The sequence below is a fragment of the Palaemon carinicauda genome, chromosome 8, assembly GCF_036898095.1.
Source record: "Palaemon carinicauda isolate YSFRI2023 chromosome 8, ASM3689809v2, whole genome shotgun sequence".
Classification (NCBI taxonomy): Eukaryota; Metazoa; Arthropoda; class Malacostraca; order Decapoda; family Palaemonidae; genus Palaemon; species Palaemon carinicauda.
The window spans coordinates 132,609,889-132,617,388 of record NC_090732.1 but is presented as its reverse complement, the minus strand read 5'-3'; the positions used below and the strand labels follow the sequence as shown (position 1 = coordinate 132,617,388).

General features: G+C 38.1%; 1 long non-coding RNA gene across 1 annotated transcript in view; it reads left to right on the top strand.

Moving 5' to 3' along the window:
- LOC137645947 (uncharacterized) overlaps positions 1 to 7,500 on the top strand; it is a 113,778-nt gene that overhangs the window by 106,093 nt on the left and 185 nt on the right. The window contains exon 3 of the long non-coding RNA XR_011045365.1: positions 7,041 to 7,500. This exon is cut by the window's right edge and continues 185 nt beyond it. This is a non-coding gene — a long non-coding RNA (uncharacterized lncRNA). The remainder of the gene's footprint in view (positions 1 to 7,040) is intronic.

Below are 7,500 nucleotides of genomic sequence, written 5' to 3'. Positions count from 1 at the left end.
AATTACAGGGAAAACGGCCGAAGAACATAATAATAATATTCGTAAAGTTTTAGAAGCATTGCGACGTAATGGTATGAAAATAAATATGTCAAAGTGCAAATTTTTCTGTAAACAGGTCGAATTTTTAGGTCACAATAATCCCAGAAGGTATCCAACCCTGCCCCAGTAAAGTAGCGGCTATTAGGGATTTCCCCAGGCCACGTAACTCTAAGGATGTAGCTGGGTTCCTAGGACTTGCTGGGTATTACCGTAAATTCATAAGAGCTTTTGGAGAGAGAGCGAGACCCTACAATGCTTTAAAGAAACAAAAAGTAATAAATTAGGGAGAGGAAGAAGAAAGAGCTTTTAACCATTTGAAAGCTGCCTTAACTAGCAATGAATTACTCGCATATCCTAGATTTGATCACCCGTTTTAATGACAATAGATGCGAGTAGCGTAGCTATTGGTGGCGTAGTTTCTCAACGAGATGATAAAGGGCAGAGAGCGACTCATTTGTTTTGCTTCCCGGGAGTTAAAAGGGGCAGAAAAGAATTATAGTACATTCGATCGAGAGGGTTTGGCTATTCTTTGGGTTCTTGAGAGGCATCGGTTCTTTTTATTAGGCCAGTTGATTGAGTTGCAAAGTGATCATCGCCACTTACGTGATTTGTATTATAAAAATGATTTGACCTCGACAAGCGAGATGGATTGAGAGATTGTTAGAGTTTAAATATAAAGGGTTTTCACTACATAGAAGGTAAAGCTAACAAGGTAGCTGATGCTCTCTCTAGAGGTGCAGTAATAGGAGTAACAACTAAGGCACAAAAGAGGAACGAAGAACGTAACCAAAATATTGAAGACCCCATCATAATAGAGAAAATAGAGAATGGAATGAGAATTCTCCCGATGCGCATGCAGAAGACGGGGGAGGGAGAGAGAGAGAGAGAGAGAGAGAGAGAGAGAGAGAGAGATACGAACGGCGAAGGGGAATATATGTGGGTGACCGAGGACATGGCCAGGGGTGTCCAGAATGAATGCCCTGATGATGCAGGTTTGATTGACTTGGGAGGTTGGGACATAAAAGAAGTCCGAGAGGGACAGAAGAAAGAGAAATGGATGGAAAGAGTGCGAGCAGTGATTAAAGGGGAATTGGAGAGTTATCCGTCATTTCTGAATGTGCCTCGTGAGAAATTTTTTATTGAAAATGATATCTTATATTGTGCTAACGAGAAGAAGGGAGGGGAATTTTGTGCACGGGTAGTTCTTCCTCCCTCTTTAATTAAACGAGCCATCCACATTTTACACGCAAGTCCGTATGCAGGGCATTTAAAACATTAAGGAGAGCACGTGAATCCTTGTTTTGGTTAGGAATGAAAAAATCTATAGAGAATTACATAAAAGGTTTTCATGCTTGTAACTGTTTCAAAGAACAAAAACACTGTACCGGAAGCTAGAAAGTGGCCTGTGATTCCTATTAAATTTTATAGAGTGCATATGGATGTAGTAGGACCATTTCCATTTGGCATAAGATAACATAAGTATAAATATGTATTTGTGGATGGAATTACTCGGTACACTCATACTTACGCAATGTTGGATAAAGCTGCAAATTCCTTAGCCCAGGCGCTGTGCTCTTTCATTACTAGGTTTAGGTTGCCCGAAAATTTTAATAAGTAATAATGGTCTTGAGTTTATAAAAGTTGGTGATATCGGTCACGGACTTGATGAAAATTGAACACTTTTCAGTGACCACATATAGGCCTTCAGCAAATGGATTAATGGAATCGCATAATAGGGAATTAGTGCAAATTCTACGTTACTTAGTGGCTGATGACCCCCTTCATTGGCACGCCATGCTTCCTACAGCTGAGCTAGCGTTGAACATTGCATATAATGCTTTGCTCAGGGACAAGCCTTTCTTTTTAGTGTATAGACAAGACCCTGTGTTACCATATACAGAACTCATTAGTTCGCAACAATTGCCAAATTATTCAACTGAGCAATACCGTGTATATTTATTAAATCTATTGAGGAGAGTAATTAACACCATTGAAAGGTTTTTCAAAAGAGCTAATGAAAATCACAGCTCAAAGTATGATAGTCGGTAAAAGTATTTGTGGGCGATCGTGTAATCGGGAAACACAAACTAGAGCCAGCATATTTGGGTCTGTACCGAGTAAAAATGGTTAAGTCTAACACAGTTGTGACACAAAGCATTGTTAATGGCTCAGTGTCTGAACATCATCAGGCACGCATACATGTGGTGCCAGAAGAGGTAGTTTTCAAAAGTGTTCCTCCTTACCCCTGCATACATGACATCCTTCGAGTTCATGAGTAGAATTTTTTTTTTCCCCCTTGCTGCTGCTGTTGTTCGAACAGACCTCATTTTTTCTTTTGATGTGTTTCAAGTAACCTTGAAGATAACAATGTGTTCTTATGTTGATGCTTAGTTTATGCGTAAAATGTTGTGGTAATTTTGCTAAGTGTGGCAATACGTATAACATTGCTGAGTGAACCTAAAAGCAATCAGAGATTGAATACGTCAGGTGAGATCTGTCAGGCAGATGCTGTATTATTCATGTATTTATATGATTCATGGTTGCTGGGGCCGGTGCAATTTCCGAATGGCAAGAGGCTGCGGGATTAAAGTTCAGCCTTGACGATAGGCAGTGTTAGAGGATGTGTAGATGTGAATACCTTATACTTAATGTTATAAGAGGAGGGCGAGATGATGAATGATTTTCTCAGGAAAACGGCTAGTGGCCACCGGTTGAAAGTTGCAAGTGCAAGTGTTGTTGTGATTTGATTAAATGTATACATGCAATATTTAATTTTTTATTTTTTTGTGGAAGATTTTTTGGGTGATTTCTATATATATATATTTTTTTGTTGCACTTCTGTTTAGTACATTCCATACCTATTCTGGGTCGGAGTGTCCTCCATATATCATAGACTAGTGAGGGCGAGTGCGCACCTCCTCCTGGAATGAGGAGCTTTGGGGGGGGGGGGAAGGAGTAATGTCCTAATTCATGTATGTAGATGTGTCATGTACGACAAGGTATATGAACTCAATATTCATGAGTATTCCACAAAAATCTATGTCTCAGCTTATTATTGCAAAAATTGCATTTTGGTAGCGAAGAGAGTTTAGTTGCCGGTGGGCGCTCGAGTTGACAAGTCCCTCACCTAAGAGGGTAGTTGTGTACAGTGTACTTACGAACGAACTTTATGTAATAAATGAAGAAAACCCATATTCTGACTTATCAATATCCATCTACATGGGTCATATATATATATATATATATATATATATATATATATATATATATATATATATATATATATTTATCTGTATATATATATATATATATATATATATATATATTCAAATATTTATATATATGTATAAATAATATATATATTTATTATATATATATGAATATTTATATATATGCATATATTATATATATGTATTTATATATATATACATATATTTGCATATAGGTTTAGGTATTAAAGCTATGTAAAATAGCTATAATTCATTATTATTTTATATTTTCTTCATATTTTATATAAATTATAGATATGTTTATATTTGTATGTATACTGTATATGTATGTATGCTTATAATACAGTGTACTGTATTATAATCCTGTGAGACATCAAAGAGGTGGAGCTGGGGGGAGAGTGACTGCTCCTCGCACTCTATTTTTGGGGTATTTGAATGTGCATGGATGTAGTATGATAGAGAGTAAAAGATGTGAGATTGGAAGTATGTTTAGGAATAGAAGGATGGATATATTTGCTTTGTGTGAGACAAAGATAAAAGGGAAGGGTGAAGTGATGTTTGGTAAAATGTCTGGTAGAGTGTCTGGGATTGAAAGGGGAAGAGCAAGAGAAGGTGTGGCTTTATTGCTGAGTGAATGGATGACAGGTAAAGTAGTGGAATGGAATGAGATATCATCTAGGTTAATGTGGGTAAGGGTTGGGTTGGATAGGGAATGTTGGGCTTTTGTCAGTGTGTATGGGCCAGTTTGTGAGAAAAGTGAAGAAGAGCAGAATGAGTTCTGGAATGAATTAACTAGGTGTGTAGAAGGACTGGGTAGAAGGAATTATGTAGTTGTTGTGGGTGACTTAAATGCTAGAGTGGGCGCTGGAGAGGTAGAAGGTGTCATTATGAAGTCTGGCGTACCAGGTGAAAATGAGAGTGGTGAGAGACTGGTAGATATGTGTGTTGAGCAAGAGATGGGGATAAGTTCTAGCTTTTTCAAAAAGAAAGATAAAAACATAAAGATAAAATACATGGGTAAGAGTGGCAAGTGGAAGAGTGGTAGAAAGGGCATTAATGGATTATGTGTTGATAACTAAACGAATGTTTGAAAGATTGAAAGACATGCACGTGTTTAGGTGTATGGCTAACGGTATGTCTGATCGTTTTTAGGTGGAAGGAAAATTAGTTGTAGCGAAAGAGTGGGGGAATAGAGTAGGTGGATGTAAGAGGGAGCTAGTGAGAGTTGAAGAGCTAATAGAACCGGGGGTAAAAAGTAAATATCAAGAAAGGTTGAAAATGGCATATAACAAAGTGAAAGTAAGAGAAACTGGTAATTTAGAGGAGGAGTGAAAGTTAGTAAAAGAAAATTTTGTTGGGATTGCAAGTAATGTGTGTGGCAAGAAGTTTGTTGGAAGCAGTATGAGGAAGGGCAGTGAATGGTGGAATGAAGGAGTGAAAGTAAAAGTGGAAGAGAAAAAGAGGGCTTTTGAAGAATTGCTACAGAGTAATAGTGTAGAGAGGTATGAAAGATATAGAGAGAAAAATGTGAAAGTAAAGCGCAAGGTAAGGGAGGCAAAGAGGGGAGCTGACCTGAGGTGGGGGCAGGGATTGGGTCATTCATATGAAGAGATAAGAATTAGTTTTGGAAAGAAGTGAAGAGAGTAAGGAAGGCTGGTTCAAGAATTGAAGAGACAGTGAAAAATGGAAATGGAAGGTTGTCAAAAGGAGAGGAGGCAAGGAAAAGGTGGGTGGAATATTTTGAAAGTTTACTGAATGTTGAGGATAATAGGGAGGCAGATATAATTGCTGTTGCAGGTGTTGAGGTACCGGTGATGGGAGATGAGAATGAGACAGAGATTACAAGAGAGGAAGTGAGGAGAGCACTAGATGAAACGAGAGTGGAAAAGCATCTGGTATGGATGGTGTTAGAGCTGAGATGTTGAAGGAAGGGGGTATGACTGTACTTGAATGGTTGGTGAGATATTTTAATATGTGTTTTGTGTTGTCAATGGTACCAGTAGATTGGGTTTGTGCGTGTATTGTACCACTATATAAGGGTAAGGAAGATGTGCATGGGTGTTGTAATTCAAAGGGTATTAGTTTGTTGAGTGTAGTTGGAAAAGTGTATGGTAGAGTACTGATTAATAGGATTAAGGATAAAACAGAGAATGCAATCTAAGAAGTACAGGGTGGTTTTAGAAGAGGTAGGGGTTGTATCAATCAGATTTTTATAGTTAGGCAGATATGCAAGAAATATTTAGCAAAAGATAAGGAGGTGTATGTTGCGTTTATGGATCTGGAAAAAGCGTATGATAGAGTTGATTGGGAAGCAATGTGGAATGTGATGAGGTTATATGGAGTTGGTGGAAGGTTGTTGCAAGCAGTGAAAAGTTTCTACAAAGGTAGTAAAGCATGTGTTAGAATAGGAAATGAAGTGAGCGATTGGTTTCCGGTGAGAGTGGGGCTGAGACAGGGATGTCTGATGTCGTCGTGGTTGTTTAACTTGTATGTTGATGGAGTGGTGAGAGAGGTGAATGCTCGAGTGCTTGGACGAGAATTGGCACTGATAGATGAGAATGACTATGAATGGGAGGTAAATCAGTTGTTGTTTGCGGGTGATACTGTACTGGTTGCAGACGCGGAAGAGAAGCTTGGACGATTAGCGACAGAATTTTGAAGGGTGTGTGATAGAGGGAAGTTGAGAGTTAATGTGGGTAAGAGTAAGGTTATGATATGTACGAGAAGGGAAGGTGGTGCAAGGTTGAATGTCATGTTGAATGTAGAGTTACTTGAGGAGGTGGATCAGTTTAAGTACTTGGGGTCTGTTGTTACAGCAGATGGTGGAGTGGAAGCAGATGTACGTCAGAAAGTGATTGAAGGATGCAAAGTGTTGGGGGCAGTTAAGGGAGTAGTAAAAAATAGAGGGTTGGGCATGAATGTAAAGAGAGTTCTATATAAGAAAGTGATTGTACCAACTGTGATGTATGAATTGGAGTTGTGGGGAATGAAAGTGTCTAAGGAGTATGGCTGGTGTATCTCGAGTATATAGGGTTATGAATGAAGTAGTGAGGGTGAGAACAGTTGTAAGAAATGAGTTAGCAGCTAGATTGGATATGAATGTGTTGAGGTGGTTTGGCCATGTTGAGAAAATGGAAAACGGCTGTCTGCTAAAGAAGGTGATGAATGCAAGAGTTGATGGGAGAAGTCCAAGAGGAAGGACAATGTTTGGGTGGATGGATGGAGTGAAGAAAGCTCTGGATGATAGGAGGATAGATGTGAGAGAGGCAGGAGAGCGTGCTAGAAATAGTAATGAATGGCAAGCGATTGTGACACAGTTCTGATAGGCCCTGCTGCTTCCACCGGTGCCTTGGATGACCGCGGAGGTAGCAGCAGTAGGGGATTCAGCGTTATGAAGCTTCATCTGTGGTGGATAACGGGGGAGGGTTGGCTGTAGCACCCTAGCAGTTCCAGCCGAACTCGGTCGAGTCCCTTGTCAGGCTGGGAGGAACGTAAAGAGGAGAGGTCCCCTCTTTTGTTTCATTTGTTTGATGGCGGCTACCACCCAAAATTGGGGAAGTGCCTTGGTATATGTATGTATATATATATATATATATATATATATATATATATATATATATATATATATTATATATATATAATATATATATATATATATGTATAGATAGATAGATAGATAGATAGATGTATACATACATAAATCACATTTAAAAAATAAAACTTAATTGATTATGACTTCCAATTATTTTTTTCCATTTTGTATTTTTGCAGGTAAAGTTCCCATCATTATTTCAAGAAATTAATGGTATGCTTTGATTAGACCTCTAAATTATTTGACATCTGTCCATTTGTAAGTATTTACCTTAATTGGGTTTTGTATTTAGAATCATCTCAAAAGTAAGAAATAATAAGTACTTAATCAAAATGTTTGAAACTCAAATAAAAAATAAAATGATATGTATGCTAATATGCTATATCAAGAATAAATTGTATATATCGTATAAGGATTTATTTGAAGAGCAAGAATGTGTACATTCGCCTCTTGTTTACGAAGCAAGACAATGTCAATAAACAGCTTCGTTGATAATAGATAAATTATGATCGTGTTCATGTACAGAAGTCAAAGGACCAACTAGTCAAGTTTTTACATAAATAATTAAATTGCTGTTGTATTGTAAGTGCGGGTGGCCTTTGAAGGCAAGAGTTTTAGAGTCCTCTACTAAGGACTCGT